Raw genomic sequence first — 17,662 nt, 5'->3', positions numbered from 1 at the left:
GTAAATGAAGCAGACAAAAAGGAATACAAACGTTTCAAAAATGACATCGACAGGAAGTGCAAAATGGCTAAGCAGGGATGGCTAGAGGACAAATGTAAGGATGTAGAGGCTTATCTCACTAGGGGTAATATAGATACTGCCTACAGGAAAATTAAAGAGACCTTTGGAGAAAAGAGGACCACTTGTACGAATATTAAGAGCTCAGATGGAAACCCAGTTCTAACCAAAGAAGGGAAAGCAGAAAGGTGGAAGGAGTATACAGAGGGTCTATACAAGGGCGATGTACTTAAGGACAATATTATGGAAATGGAAGAGGATGTAGATGGAGATGAAGTGGGAGATACGATACTGCGTGAAGAGTTTGACAGAGCACTGAAAGACATGAGTCGAAACTAGGCCTCTGGAGTAGACAACATTCCATTGGAACTACTGACGGCCTTGGGAGAGCCAGTCCTGACAAAACTCTACCATTTGGTGAGGAAGATGTATGAGACAGGTGAAATACCCTCAGACTTCAAGAAGAATATAATAATTCCAATCCCAAAGAAAGCAGGTGTTGACAGATGTGAAAATTACCGAACTATCAGTTTAATAAGTCACAGCTGCAAAATACTAACGCGAGTTCTTTACAGACGAATGGAAAAACTAGTAGAAGCCAACCTCGGGAAGATCAGTTTCGATTCTGTAGAAACACTGGAACACGTGACTTATCTTAGAAGCTAGATTAAGGAAGGGCAAACCTACGTTTCTAGCATTTGTAGACTTAAAGAAAGCTTTTGCCAAAGTTGACTGGAATACTCTCTTTCAAATTCTGAAGGTGGTAGGGGTAAAATACAGGGAGCTAAAGACTATTTACAATTTGTACAGAAACCAGATGGCAGGTATAAGAGTCGAGGGACATGAAAGGGAAGCAGTGGTTGGGAAGGGAGTGAGACAGGGCTGTAGTCTATCCCCGATGTTATTCAATCTGTATATTGAGCTAGCAGTAAAGGAAACAAAAGAAAAATTCGGAGTAGGTATTAAAGTCCATGGAGAAGAAATAAAAACTTTGAGGTTCGCCGATGACATCGTAATTCTGTCAGAGACAGCAAAGGACTTGGAAGAGCAGTTGAATGGAATGGACAGTGTCTTGAGAGGAGTATATAAGATGAACATCAACAAAAGCAAAACGAGGATAATGGAATGTAGTCGAATTAAGTCGGGTGATGCTGAGGGAATTAGATTAGAAAGTGAGACACTTAAAGTAGTAAAGGAGTTTTTCTTTTTGGGGAGCAAAATAACTGATGATTGTCGAAATAGAGAGGATCTAAAATGTAGACTGGCAATGGAAAGGAAAGCGTTTCTGAAGAAGAGAAGTTTGTTAACATCGACTATAGATTTAAGTGTCAGGAAGTCATTTCTGAAAGTATTTGTATGGAGTGCAGCGATGTATGGAAGTGAATCATGGACGATAAATAGTTTGGACAAGAAGAGAATAGAAGCTTTCGAAATGTGGTGCTACAGAAGAATGCTGAAGATTAGATGAGTAGATCACATAACTAATGAGGAAGTATTGAATCGGATTGGGGAGAAGAGAAGTTTGTGGCACAACTTGACCAGAAGAAGGGATCGGTTGGTAGGACATGTTCTGGGACATCAAGGGATCACCAATTTAGTATTGGAGGGCAGTGTGGAGGGTAAAAATCGGTAGAGGGAGACCAAGAGATGACTACACTAAGCAGATTGAGAAGGATGTAGGTTGCCGTAGGTACTGGGAGATGAAGAAGCTTGCACAGGATAGAATAGCATGGAGAGCTGCATCAAACCAGTTTCAGGACTGAAGACCATAACAACAACAACAATTTGAATCTTGACAGTTGAGCTCCAAACTCCTTCGGTTTTTTTTCCATATTGGTGGATCTCACAGTTAATATTTCTTTTGGGAGCTGAGGTGAAGTTTATGTTTGTAGTTAAATCATCTAATACAGTTATTTGTTTTCACCTACGCTACCAGGTAACAAAGACGAGTCCAAAAATTCGTAGTTGTGGACTTGCAAGCACTTGCATATTTGCCAAACTCTACCGTGTCCACCCTACTTATTTTACTATCTCACCTTGTTACCTATCTTCTGTTCTCTTTCTTCATCTGAAATGTCCTCCTCGGTGGATAAACTAAAATATAACCAGAAGCATAAGCCATTCTCGACTCATATTTGAAAATTGCATTGCAAAATTTTCTTGTTTTTCACATTATTTCATCGGTTTTTTATTACATTATCTTGCCTTATCCTTCATGGTTATTGTATTTGACATTTACAATGGTTCATGGATTGTCTATCCTTTTTTGTAGATCCTTGACTTAGTTTATCCTTCAAGCTGGATCGTTTTAGGTTCACACGTTTATCATGTCTCATTCCTGTGCCTTCGTCTCAGTTTTCCTCCAAACGTTCAGCTGTCTGTTCTGTCAACAGTAAAAGGAGATACAAAAAGAACTATCCCATAATACTCTCATCAGACTACCATATAACCATAACTAATAATATAAACCGATGTAATGTTTCATATTTCAACTATAGCCTCACAGTGCAACTTTCCAGCACTTATGCTAAAACCTTTCAGTGCGGCGTTCCTTCAAGCCTGCTCTTTGAACACGCATTTCATTGCTGCCTAATATTACTCCCATAAACTCAAATTATCAAACTCCATGGCTTCTTGCTCAGTGCTCAGATCTCTGATCTACTGGTCGAAAACACTTCCTGTCCTTCAATGTCAGCATTATCTCATAAATCTTCTATTTCTTTACTTTCTGTAATCGAAGCTAGAGTGACATATTCCATCAAATCACTTGGTAAAACCTCCTCAGAAACTCTTGTTGACTCGTGGCTAGCTTCGAAAACTACTTCACCCCACTTGGTCCTCTTCGATCACAAACGATATGAGAACCATGTCTAATGAATGACATCCTTCCCCCAATGTTTATACACAGTCTATAAATTTTAATATGATAATATCATTCTTCAAATTCACTCATATAAACCCGTAATTTAAATGTAGTGACATCCCCTAAAGTTTCAGAATATCGAGTCCTAGCGTGGCTTTCAATGTCAAATTCTTCACAATCAAGAAATTGGCAACAAGAGCTTGTTACTGGGACTCAAAATCCACTTTCACTAGCTTCTTAAACTCATCAACCTTTCTGTTCTCCACGCCACATATTCTTATGTTCTGCATCTTAAGTAATAGCCACTCCTTCTCGTATACCATAACTCAAAATTTCCATGTGCGACACCGACACTTGGCTACCTCAATCAAGTATATACTGCACTACGTTTTCTGATAAGATCGCACTTATGATATTTGCATTGTTCTCCATGCTACTGTCAAATCCCTTGACTGGTCGTAACTAATTATGACGCTAGAGCCTCCACCACAACTCAGCTTCTCGGTGCATTCTTTTCTTCTTCATTCCGCCCTTTTTTGTTTTGTCAGGTCCAAGAACATACACAATTACGAGTCTTCCATCTTGCCGATCGTCATGTCTCCAGTTACCTTACCGATATCACATCTTCATTTACTTCTCCTATCACCTGTTAAACACTGTGTTTCTGTGTTAATTTGGCCCAACTCATCCATTTCCAATTGTGGCTGTCTCGCTCTCCAGTTCTGCTTATTCGTTTCTATTTTCAAATGTGAAGTAAGTCTGAATAAAGTGCCCAGTTTCCATCGCTTCTTTACTTCGACTGTAACCTAACTGTTGCAGTAAATGCTGAAACCCACGTACATCATGCATGTTCCTAGTATCGATTATTGTTTCTCCCTGTATTTGACACAGAAGTTTACTTAAACAAATTTGTGTTAGTTCTGCTGGCTTACTACGCACATCTAAGAATTGGCTCCTGTCGACCATCTCCTTGAAACGAAGTTTCGAGTCCTGCCACCTCTAATCTGCATAATGGGCCAATATCAATATCCCTGTTTCAACTTGGTCTAGTTTTTGCCTTGAACCAATACTCTTGAAGGAAGACAAGTTTAAAGTCTTCACTTGACTTACATTCTCCTGCAACAACTCACATTCTCACTGCTGCCTCCTCTTTAGAAAATGTATGCAGATAAAGTTAATTTCTGAACATTGGTCTGCAATCTCAATAAAGCCGCTTGGAAATTCCCAATACAAATCTTTAATTGTGGGTTTTATATGCTTCCAGAACCAGCGAATATTTTTGCATTCGTGATAATTGTTTTTTTTTAATTTCTTTTTCGTCTATTTCACATGATAAGGTTTCGACAGTTGTAGTGGTGACTACCAGTGGAGTCGAATGCGCCAGTACGCTCTTCATGTGACATAATCTGGCTAAATTCTCTCTCTGCTTCCTCTCCATTTCTCTCCTCTTTGCTTTAGTTGATCATTTTCACTCTTCTACTACTGCTCGAACTTCAACAGCTTTCCTTTTATTTCATTCGAGCATCTACCATTTACCTATCTACTGATGTAAATTTACAGCTCCTTGAACAGTACCAAATTTCCAATCTCTTCACGCTCGTGAGAGTTTAGCAGGTTTTGTTCCATCGGACGTGGTTTCATTGCCTGTCGGTAACTACTCAATGGCGGTGGTTAATATCTCCCTTGATCTATTGCCTTGTCCTAATGTATTCTTCTGTGAATCAGTGCTATGACTGTCAGTATCAATACCTTGTCTTAAATCGTCTGTGGTTCCTTTAATATTTTGCGTCAGCGTATCTGCTTTCGTATTAAAGTCTTGTGCCTGATAACCAACCTTCTTTGTGCACTGTTTTCGTGCATACGTATCCTGAAAATCAATCTCATTTACTAATATTTAACTTTATTCTTCACATCTCTTCACCTGATCATCGAGTTCCTTGATCATGGTCAGTATGTGTTCGTCTACCTTTTCGTTAACATCTTTATATTGCTTTTTTTAATATAGTGCATCCTAATTTTCATACCATTAAATTAAAATTAATTTATTTTGATAATTTAATGATTACTGATACGGCAAATACGAGTCCTCGTTTATAAGTTCAGTTTTAAATAGAGAAAAAGTTACGTAGGTCTGACTATCGCATCAAGCCTTCTCAGTAAATATATCCTGAGCAAAGCCCTTAAACTGTAACTTGTAGATGGTGGAGGTGCTTTTATATTGAATCTTTAATCTTCTATATTAATATTGCTTTGTATATATTACATACAGTATGTACATCGCTACCCACCCAAGAATGATAAAAAAGCTCATTCCACTACGAAATTATAGAAGTGTTTCAATTACACATGAATTCAAAAGAAATAGCTGGACAATAACAATCTAAGGTTCAAATGGCTCTGAGCTCTATGCGACTTAACTTCTAAGGTCATCAGTCGCCTAGAACTTAGAACTAATTAAACCTAACTAACCTAAGGACATCACACACATCTATGCCCGAGGCAGGATTCGAACCTGCGACCGTAGCGGACGCTCCGTTCCAGACTGTAGCGCCTAGAACCGCACGGCCACTCCGGCCGGCTAACAATCTAAGGTCCCGGCATTCTTGGACAAAGGTATCTTGAGTGTGATTAAAATGAAGTTTTACCTGAGTAGACGATTTGTATTCGCGTTAACTGGTATCGTTAGTTTCTATAGATGGCAAAGCATGTGTTTTGATATATGCCTCTAGCTTAAATCAGGTTGAACCTCTAACTTCAAACTAATGTTCAGAATGAAGACTGAAGTTACTAAACATTGTTAAAATTGACTAGACTTTTAGTACGGTTCACCTCGCATTGCGGTTGGATCTCACCATACGCGTAATATGCACGTGGTGGCTGAAGTGGTAGCAAAGTCAGTCATTGTCTCTGTACCAACAACTTGTCTCCGTCTCGAAGTTCAAATCAGCCGTATGAGAGCCTCCAATCACCATAGTGAGTTCCGCCAGTTAAGTTGCCTGTCAGAGAAGTATGCCTGTCAAGTTGCTGAAATGAAACGTAACATTCTGTAGTGTACTTCTCACAAGGAAGACTTGATGCTCTGATCCGACCCGCCATTGCATAATTTACATTGGCTAAATGACAAACGTTTCGTCAACTAATATGAAGTTGTCTTAAAGGACGCTGACTTCGCTTGTTTACTCTCATTTTAGTTGTGTAACCAGTTACAAAATTCACTATACTTGATGCTCGAATACTGTATGCTACTCTCTTCCCCTTTGTCGGTGTTTATATGCTGTCCAATGAGGGAGGACCTCTGTGAACACTGCTGTGATTCTTCTCCCCCTCTAAATTATTTATGTTAACCAACAGTAGCTCTTTCGCCATTCCATTAAACATTCTGTTTTGCTGGACTTGATTGTCATGTCGTGTCTCACGGTCTTCAAAGGTGCTCTAATCTTTTTTGGTTCTCGTGCGCTCTCTAAGATGTTGCCTTAACAGCCAGCGTATTTTGACCAGTTCTGACTGACTGTAGTTCGGTCCACAATAGATGCTCTTCCGAAACTCTTGCCAGAAATGATACCTGCCCCGTCGACATACATCTCGCTAAAAACAGACCATGTAGCTCCTACTCAACTTGGAGATATAGTATGTATTTTGACTTTGAGGCTTGCGGCACCAAGAAGGTTTTTCTCATTTGCGAGCATGCCTTCGTAGAATTCTGCTGGATGCGGTTTGCATTGCCGTTTTCATGACTCATGGCGCTTCCCTCTGCCTACAGCCAAGTGCAACTTGCTTCCATAGAAGCTTGTCATTTAAGTGCACATGTCACTCAGTTTAGGAAATTGTAATATATCTAGTTAAATCCTTTTAATTTCTGGTACAAATTCAAAGCTCATTTTCTGGTTGCGATTAATTTATCCCCATACGATTTGAAATTTTCATCTGAGTCTTACATCAGCTATCGGGCAGTTTGGATGAGAAGACGGATGCACAATGTCGATGCAAATTCTTTGGCTGTTCAAAGTGTTTTTAATAATCTCGCCTTTATGGGGCACATAGTTTTTGATCTTACGCTGGTGTGGATGGAGAGTCACCTAATCACAGCCGTTTCTACCATTATGCGGCCGGCAAAATTTTTGTGATGGCAAAGGGCGAAAAAAATTAATTTCAAATCTGAGCAAACTAGGAGAAAAAACGAAGAAGAGGTAATATTGAAACACTCAATTGTTTACAAGAGCATACAAATTAGTTACTTAATAGTTCTAGTCGGTACGAAACGGAAACAAACATGACATTCAATAATCTCTGTCAAGCATTAAAGCGGAGCACATGAGCTGGCATGCGATCATGCTGAGACTTGATACCATACCTCCCACACTCCCTCTTCTGAGTACATTGTTTCGGAAATTAAAAAAAAAAAAAAACTGAGGACAAGAAGTAAGAAATTGAGTACATTTTTTGTCCTCGGTCATTTTTAAAGGTACTGAGAATAAAGTATGATATTGAGGTCTGTTCTCTAAAACTGAGGGTTTCTGATCACCTTACTTTGGTGATTAAAGATTAATAATACATTTGCATTATTTTGCCGTTGGATGTTAGTGGTGGTGGTGTTGCAGGCGGCGATACTGGGGAGACAAACAGTACTAGAAACGAGGGGGCATCCTATTTCAATTCTCGCCTAGGGTGGAAAAACACCTACCAACGCCCTTGAACCTACGAAGATTAGCCAGAAACTAATGCACCGCATATTTTTTCTCAGCTGAAAACAATGCTACGCATGAGAAACGTTACATATTATTGATTGGGGTCTCCTGATTGAGCGCGCCATGTTTCCGTCACTTCTGACAAATAGCGTTGTTGAAGGAGAGTTTCAAAATGGTGTCTGTAGGTAATGTACGTACGCTACAAGCAGCGTGCCATCATTGAATTTCTCACTGCAGAGACAGAAACTGTGGGAACTATTCACAAACGCTTGTGCAAAGTCTGTGGAGCGTCTGCTGTTTACAGAAGAACAGTTAGTCGCTCGGCACGGAGGACATCAGAAGGCAGATCATCTGTGTTCCATGATATACAGCGGTCGGGGACAACATCCGCGGCTGTCACACCTGATTGCAGAGAGTTGATGTTGCCATTCGCGAGAAGCATGCAGTTGACGCTGCATCTGTCTATCAGCAAAGGAAGTTTGAATGCAATTATCGGCAGTCTTGGAGATTCAAAAGTGTACGCATGGTAGGTCCCACGGTGTCTAACGGTGGATCACAAATCGCACAGAAGAAACATTTCTCTTGAAGTGTTACAACGTTTTGAAACCGAGGGGGAGGCCTTCTTGTCCCGGAATGTGACGGGTGATGAAACCTGGGTTCACCATTTTGACCAGAAAAAAAACGACAGTCGATGGAACGGCTCCATTCCCACTCCCCAGAGAAGAAGATCGTGATCACTGTGTTCTGGAACTATGAGGTTTTGAGTCTCGTTGATGTGATGCCAAGAGGCGGTACCATTAATTCAGAAGTATATGTCAACACATAAACAAAACACAAAACGCGCTTCCGGCGACTTCGGTTCCACAGCAACCCAGGAGATGTTTTGCTGGAACACGATAACACTCGACGCCAAAAATGTCTGAGTACTGCTGAACACATCGCAAAACAGGAATGGACAGCGTTACACCACCCACCCAACACACATGTCCTGGCCACCTCGGACTTCCACTTGTTTGGGCCATTTAAGGATGCCATTCATGGAAGTTATTTTGAGGACGTTGAGGTCATGATTCACATAGTGAAGTACTGGCTCCACCACCATGAGAAGGGTTGGTGCAGCCAGGGCATACACGCCGTTATTTCGCACTGGAAGAAGGCTACAGAACGGGTTGAAGACTACTAGGAAAAAATAGGATGCGTAGATAAAACGCCATTCTTTCGCGTGTGTGATTCTCATTAAGTGCAATAAAGAATATTTGAAGAAAAAAATGCGGTGGATTACTTTCTGGGCAACCCTCATAATTTAAAGTAACAAGAAAGGAAGAAAACTTCTGTGCATTCCACTCACAGTCAGCTACATGGGTAGCAGCTTCTAACGTTTATTGCAAACTTGGCACATTTAAGGAAATCCAACACTTCTCAAGTCAATGGCAGAAGTCCATAAAATCGTAGCCTAGCTTATCAAATATTATTCCAAGTTTCTAGTGCAAGATATCCATTCGACCTAGAACGAGGAAGCTCAATCAGTTGTGCAGCGATTGTGCATAATGTAAATGTCACTGAGATGTTGTGGACAATGCTGTTCATCTCAACCTTCTAAGCCATAAATTCGAATGATTCAGATGTGACATTTGAATGCAACGTTACAGAGCGCTCTTTATCGACGAAGTAATTACTTTATACTAAAACAAAAACAATGAGGCGATTGAGCATACAATTTGTTTATCACATTAAAATCTTACTCTGATGTATGTTTATTATGTAATTAATCATATAAATACTCTTAATAATTAAACCATTATTAATTAAATGATGTCTTTTACTTACATCTACGGAGTTGGAGACTTACATGATGTGATGAAGTTGGCCATACTATATCTATTATGTCACTAAGAACTGTATGTTGGCATTTAATCTACCTTGCGCGTATAATTCAGTTATATACATGGATTAACGTAAATGTGTTTAAGTCGGAAAATCATTACCATAGTAGAATTTAGTGAGAACTCTGTTGTGTGATATAGAAATTTAATATTAGTTTAGGTTAATTTTGATTTAAATTGTGACACAAGAATTACCAGTCCGTAAGAGCCGATCAGAAAACATGCAGTTGCAATAAGCGTTGTAAGTATTTGTTAAATGAAACTATTTCACAATATGTAGACAAACTGTCCTTTCTGACCAAAACCCGATACAAATTCAGTATGCACATTGTCAAGGTATTTAATTACCCACAATTCGGTTTGTAGCAAAGGAACGCGTGAATGTGTTACTATAATCTAAAGTAAATGTGGTTTCCAAGATGCTGCAAACAAATTTTTTGTATTGTGTATTTGTGCTTATTTCATTCAACCACTGTGTAGAATACTGTATAACGCCTCTCCAAAGACAGGAATAATACTGGATATAAAACTTCCTGGCAGATTAAAACTCTGTGCCGGACCGAAACTCGAACTCGGGACCTTTGCCTTTCGCCGGCAAGTGCTCTACCAACTGAGCTATCCAAGCACGACTCACAGCCTTACTTCCGCCAGTACCTCGTCTCCTACCTTCTAAACTTTACAGAAGCTCTCCTGCGAACTGTGAGGACGGAGCGTGAGTCGTGCTTGGGTAGCTCAGTTGGTAGAGCACTTTCCTGCGAAAGGCTAAGGTCCCGAGTTCGAGTGTCGGTCCGGCACAGAGTTTTAATCTGCCAGAAAGTTTCACAACAGCGCACACTCTGCTGCAGAGTGAAAATCTCATTCTGAATACTGGATATACTTTTCTTTCTGCCAGTACATTGCCATTGGTAATGACAGGTTTGAAACCTAATAATTCACTTAATTGAGATTGTAGAAGATGATCAATCAAACAAAAGGCGAACATTTCGTCGAAATGTAAACTATATCGAGCTTTGGAGCAGCTCATCGCCTGGCGAGCGGGCCTGCTCCTGCTGCGAGATTTCAGAAAAATTAGCTGTGTGACGCAGCAATCTCGCGGGCTCATTCTTCACGCTAGGTGATTAATTGCAGCGCCGGTGCTCCTGCGATGAGCGACCATTAGTCGCTGTGCCTCGCGCTGAGGAGGTTAACGACACACTTCGCAGAAACACCTCGGGCTGCCCGTCGCCCACCCACCGGAGAGCTCCATTCCCACACGCTCTAGCCGCCCCTCCGCCGAGAAAACGTGAAAGCCGTTCATTCAGGTACAAAATATTTCCACACTAAGAACCTTATGAGTTGTAATAAGCTTCAGAATAGCACCGTCGACAACGGCAGCCTCTTTCTCCTTGCCCATCTACCACGCAAGCAAGAAGTTTTACAGCTATAAATCGCAATATACCGAAAGTTTCACGAAATTTTCTGCTTGAAATAACCCAGGAACTTTTCTAACGAGAATACTGTCGTTATTACAACTTCTGTGACTTTTCCGTTTACTCTCAAAAATAGAACTATTACTCTGTAACGAGGAGTGCAATCAACTGAGTCAGTTATCCTGGAATAATATAGAGCGTTTTAAAAATGATTTGAAAATTCCTATAAATTAATTCATAGTACCTAGATGGATGATTGTAGTGTCAATTTGTAAGGAAATACATCAAGTTTTGCCTCGCGAAGTTCACTAGTGCCGAATCGCAACGCAAGGAGCGCTAGCGGCAGTTGCGTTAAAGATGGCTGCCTACACTGAATCCGAGCGTGCTGACTGTGTGAGGAATCGAAGTCGGCGATAACAGTTCAGCATAATTTCCTTACTAACTACGCTGAACATCCCCCCAGTAGGCCTAAAATTTGTGGGTGGGATAGATTTTTTGTAGGGTGCTCGGTAGGATGCGGGAAATCGTCGTGTCGTCCAATCACATCTGATGACGTCGTTGAGCGAGTGATACAACGTTTAGTCAACAGCCCTACGAATTCGACCTGGAGTGCAACGCGCAAACTGGAAACCCCACATAGGAGTGTTTGGCGCGTGTTGAGAACCGTTTGCATTTCAAACCGTACAGGTTGACGATCGTACAAGCAACAAAAGACAGTGATAAAATTGCTCACAATAACTTGTGTGCGGATATGTTAAATATACTACATGAGGACAAACATTTTTTGGACAAAATCATCTTTTCTGACGAGTCGACTTTTCACTTAAGTGGCAAGATTAACACACGTAACTGTAGGATTTGGGGCAGTGAAAATCCACATCAAACATTGCAACACGTTCATGATAGCCTTAACTGAAGGTTCTTTTACGCAATTAGCAGTGTGCGGCTCCTTCTTTTCCGCAAGAGAATCATCAACTGGATAGCGTTCACGAATACGTTACAACTGTTTTTGATACCACAGATCGATGAGGATGACCAAGAGCGATATGTTTTCTTTATGCAAGATGGTGCACCAGCCCAATACCTGGCAAACATACGGGATTTTCTCAGTGACTATTTTCCAGGTCGATGGATTGGCCATGATGCGCAAATTTCATGGCCCCCATGTTCCCCAGGCCTGATAACATTCTTTTTTTTTTAATGGGGATTCATCAAGAATATCGTGTTTGTACTTCCTGTGTCAACTTCTCTACTTGAAGTTAGAGCAAGAATTTACACCGCCACTGAGAGAGTTACGCCTGCAATGTAGCAGTGAGTTTGGGAAGGATAACTAACGGAAGCCACATACAACATCGTCACTTTAAGGTAAAAGAACTTGATGTGTTTCCCTACAAAATAACACTAAACCCAGATCTACGAAATCTTCCAATAAATTTATATGAAATTTTAAAGTTGTAAAGTCAGTTTTGAAACAACCTTATAACATTTATTGGGAAAACAACAATGTATGTCACTCAGTGTGGCCCAGTGGCAGCTTTGTTGCCGCCAGAAGACAAATGCGTGCCATAATAGCAGCTTAAAGTTGTGCATTTATTCCCTAAATGTCGCTAGCTTTACACACGACTAGCAGCAAACATAATTACCGGAAACATATAATTAACCTTATTAGGAAATACAAGACCATATACAGCAATAAATTTAATTTCACAACTAATTATTGGACAAATACTTCTATTAATTCTAGAATCAGCAATAGCTATAATTCAAGCTTATGTTTACTCAATTTTAAGAACTTTATATTCTAGAGAAGTATACTAAACTTACGTTAACAACTCTGACTCAGCAATATGACGTTTCCAATGCTCGTGCAGTTCAAGAACGCCTTAAGGCCAACTGACGAATTTACAGAATTCATTCTACACGTAGCTACGCATCACATCGTTCTACTTGCAATTCCGACCGCGCGTAGTCGACACCACCGACTTCGTCAACTTTATGGTGCATGTAGAGCATGGCAGCAAATGAAAGTGAGAGAGACCGGGGCTCCTGAGGGCCATGTGTTTAGAAATAACGGAAAAAAATAATATTTGGGGTGCGTTTGGCCAGGGTTGAGGCGTTGGGGCGTTTAAGTCAAAACATAATGACCACTGCCCACCGTGACGATGAATGCCGTCTGGTGGTGTTGACGGCACGTGATGCAGTAGCAAAAATATGTAAGAGGAGCAGACACTTAAGGGGGATCCTCATGGGCAGAAAATGAGGAAATTTATTGAGATGGGCAGCGTGGAGGTTAAAAATCGTTGAGGGAGACCAAGAGATGAATACACTAAACAGATTCAGAAGGATGTAGGCTTCAGTACGTATTGGGAGATGAAGAAGCTTGCACAGGATAGAGTAGCATGGAGAGCTGCATGAAACCAGTCTCTGGACTGAAGACCACAGCAACTACAAGTGACTATTACTACAATTACGCAGAGCCTGTGAACGAGTACGTCGAAAACGGGGAAGCTGGTTGTGTGGTCACGTGGTTCCGTCGTGAGAATCTGCGGATAGGGGTAGAAGGACAGTGAAACTACCACTAGGCACTAAATGGTTGGGCGTCCACGACTCTTTACAGAACGTGGGTTGCAGAACGTAGGATAATGGTGATTCGTGGCATCTCTGCCGAAACAGAACAACGCTAGTGCACGCACAGGTGTTTTGGAACACTCTGTCCATTGTGCTTTGTTGAACGTGGAGCTCATTAGCAGACCACCCTTGCGTGTTCACTTGTTGACCCAATTAAATCGTCAATTCGACCGCCGAACAGTAGAAACGTTTCGGATTTTCTGGTGAACCACATTAATATTATACTAGGTCTATGGTCGTCACCACAATCGCGTCACCGAGATGAACGGTGGCTCAAATCGGCCAGCACGCCACGGAAAAAGGATGGTGAGTGCATAATTATGCTATGGGAGAATTTCTCCTGCGCCTACACGATACCTGCAGTAGTAATCGAAGACATTGTCAACAACCTGTATCCCTTCATGCTTAATCCTTTACCCGACAGAGATGTCGTCTTTGAGCGGTATAGTTGTTCGGATCTCGGAGCCAGAACCATGCTCCAATGATTTAATGAGCATTATGGTGTTAACTGTCGTTGACGTCTCGCTGACCCAGTTTGGCTGATGTAAATGATATGAAGGTATCTGCGTAGCTGCCGGGCGCCATCACCGCGAACACAAGTCAGCGGCCAGTTATCTAAATGAATTCCATGAAGTGTGGGTAGACATCTTGTTGTAGTTGCCAGCAGAGCAAACACCGTGTTAGGAAAGGACGCCGAAATGCACGCGTTTTAGCTCACGCAGGCTGGCGTGAGGAGGGAAGAAGTATACTGACGTGAGGTCAGAAACATGGCAAGGAATTAGAATTCGGAAAGCTGACGTCATTAGTTTCATACTTAACGTTATCCATTAATGATGATCATCGCTCTTGACGGTACATGATTCACAATATTATCTGTTCAGAATAGTTACTGAATATGGCGCCTTGCTAGGTCGTAGCAAATGACTTAGCTGAAGTCTATGCTAAACTGTCGTCTCGGCAAATGAGAGCGTACGTGGACAGTGAACCATCGCTAGCAAAGTCGGCTGTACAACTGGGGCGAGTGCTAGGGAGTCTCTCTAGACTAGACCTGCCGTGTGGCTGCAATCGGTCTGCAATCACTGATACTGGCGACACGCTGGTCCGACGTATACTAACGGACCGCGCGCCGATTTAAAGGCTACCACCTAGCAAGTGTGGTGTCTGGCGGTGACAACACACATCTAATGCCACATACCTCCACAAACCTACCAACGACCTATCGTATCGCTGTTGCTAATGATCAGTGATGTATTTCTTTCCTTAGACGGACAAACAAGTTATTAAGAAGGTTGTCATAATGCGCTGTTCGTCAGTGTATGTTTGCATAATCTTTGAGTGCCGGTAGGCGCTGCACTTACAGTGTAAAAGTGCATTCCGAATGGTATGTACTCAAATCGCTGGGCGGTAACATTTTATTTTTACCTTTTATTTTCAATTGTTACGTTATTTCCTGAGCAAATAAATTTAAATAACGCACAACACAGTATTTATTGATATTTTTAAAAATGTGTGTAAAGGAAATACAAAAGATAATTTCACAGAAAGAGATTGTAGGGTATACACGAAAATTAGACACTTTTATTACTTCACAGCTGATTTACATATGCTGGGGTGTCATGCACTATAAAAACCGGGGAATCAGTAATTTACTCGACCTCTTACACATAATATAAATAGCGCTTTTTTGATATGACGTGGATGTTTTATAGTTTCTGTGTAGATACAAAATTTGTTTACATTCATAAAAAATTCTCTCTCATTGCACAGTTGGCAGGATAAAAAACGCGTAACGCACCATTTTGCCAAATTTTGGCTAGGATAGCTGGTGATCGACAGTGTAATGTATTGTTATATGAGATGTGATTTCTTTGTCTTTCTCGATAAAGGCACTTGTGAAGAGTTTTTATCAAATTCTTTTCCTGACTATAAAAATACACCCATAAGGGTAGCGTTAACAGATTGTATTTGTGAGGAATCACTTAAATACTTCATCTTCGTACTCAATAATCTTGTTGTATAACTGTGGTTGTGCTTCTCCTCTGCACCAGACACATATGTTCTCTTGCACTTAAGATTTCAAAACATGATTCACAAAATTCATGTTCACGCATTTTACCAAAATTTTAATAAATGCCATATACTGAGCATTATTTCGGTTCATCAGCAATAATGAAACTAAAATTGGAAATAAATCTGTATGGTACCCCTTATTTTCAGATAAGAGACCATTTTACTTTATTTCCAGTTTTACTATTTCAAGTACGTGAAGTGAAAGTAACAGCGCTGCAGTACAGAAGGAGTATGAAGGCGGCGGCGGCAGAGCGTAGCAGAGGCAGTTGGCCATCTGGCGCACTCAGATCAAGTGAAATGAGATGCTGATGCACAGATCGTTCGTGAGGTCAGCAAATAATTACATAGAGAATGTATATTTATTATGGCAAAAATCAAGTAACTATTATTAATAAAATTTTCTAACAAAAGTTGCCTTCGGCCAGCCAGACACTGGGAGGATTCTGTGTTGTTTTGGTCTTCAGTCCAGAGACTGGTTTGATGCAGCTCTCCATGCTACTCTATAACTGTGCAAGCTTCTTCATCTCCCAGTACCTACTGCCACGTACATCGTTCTGAATATGTTTAGTGCATTCATCTCTTGGTCTCCCTATACGATTTTTATCCTCCACGCTGCCCTCCAATACGAAATTGGTGATCCCTTGATGCCTCAGAATATGACCTACCAACAGATCCGTTCTTCTTGTCAAGTTGTGCCACAAATTTCTCTTCTCTCCAGTTCTATTCCGTACCTGCTCGTTAGTTATGTGACCTACCCATCCAATCTTCAGCAATCTTCTGTAGCACCATTTTTCGAAACCTTCTGTTCTCTTCTTCTAAAAAATATTTATTGTCTATATTTCACTTCCATACATGGCTACACTCTTACAAATGCTTACAGAAAGTATTTCCTAACACTTAATTCTATACTCGATGTTAACAAATTTCTCTTCTTCAGGAACCCTTTCCTTGCCATTGCCAGTCTTCATTTTATATCCTCTCTACTTCGACCATCATCAGTTATTTAGCACCCCAAATAGCAAAACTCCTTCACTACTTTATGTGTCTCATTTCCTAATCTAATTCCCTCAGCACCACCCGAGTTAACTGGACTGCATTCCATTATCCTCGTTTTCCTTTTTTTGATGTACATCTTATATCATCCTTTCAAGACACTGTCCATTCTGTTCAACTGCTCTTCCAAATCCTCTACTGTCTCTCACAGAATTACAATGTCATCGGCAAATCTGAAAGTTTTTATTTCTTCTTCATGGATTTTAATACCTACCCCGAATTTTTCTTTTGTTTCCATCACTGCTTGCTCAATGTAAAGATTGAATAACGTCGGGGAAAGGCTAAAACACTGTCTCACTCCCTTCCCAACCACTGCATCCCTTTGATGTCCCTCGACTCTTATAACTGCCATCTGGTTTCTGTACTAATTGTAAATAGCCTTTCGCTCCATGTATTTTAACCCTGCCACCTTCAGAATTTGAAGGAGAGTATTCCAGTCAACATTGTCAAAAGATTTCTCTAAGTCTACATATGCTACAAACGTAGGTTTGCCTTTCCTTAATCTTGCTTCTAAGATAAGTCGTAGGGTCCGTATTGCCTCACGTTCTCCAATATTTCTACGGAATCCAAACTGATCATCCCCGAGGTCGGCTTCTACCAGTTTTTCCATTCGTCTGTAAGGAATTTGCGTCAGTATTTTGCCGCAAAAATTCAGGTGGGAAAGCATAGCCATGCCTATTTATACTGTGAGCCCCGTATACCACCATCTACAGACTCACCGACTAAACTGAGAAATTTCTGGGGGCTTAGTACGAGTGGGGCGGACTACCCTTACATTACCGTTGGGTACCCTTTCAGCTGCACCAACCACAGCCTGGAAACTGCACTAAACTTCATGTACTGCACCGCGCGTGCCGTAAATCTTGGAATTTCTAAATGATTGGCATCATGCAGCTTACACGTCTGTCAGGCTGTCATCTTCATTTCTGGTCAGTCACTGCCTGTTCCATGACACTTGACTAAATCAGAGTAGGTCGGAACCCTTGTTAGTGTAACAATCTCTGAATTGGGTTA

Source organism: Schistocerca gregaria, chromosome 4 (assembly GCF_023897955.1).
Source record: "Schistocerca gregaria isolate iqSchGreg1 chromosome 4, iqSchGreg1.2, whole genome shotgun sequence".
NCBI classification, from domain to species: domain Eukaryota; kingdom Metazoa; phylum Arthropoda; class Insecta; order Orthoptera; family Acrididae; genus Schistocerca; species Schistocerca gregaria.
Note: the sequence above shows the minus strand (reverse complement) of the source record.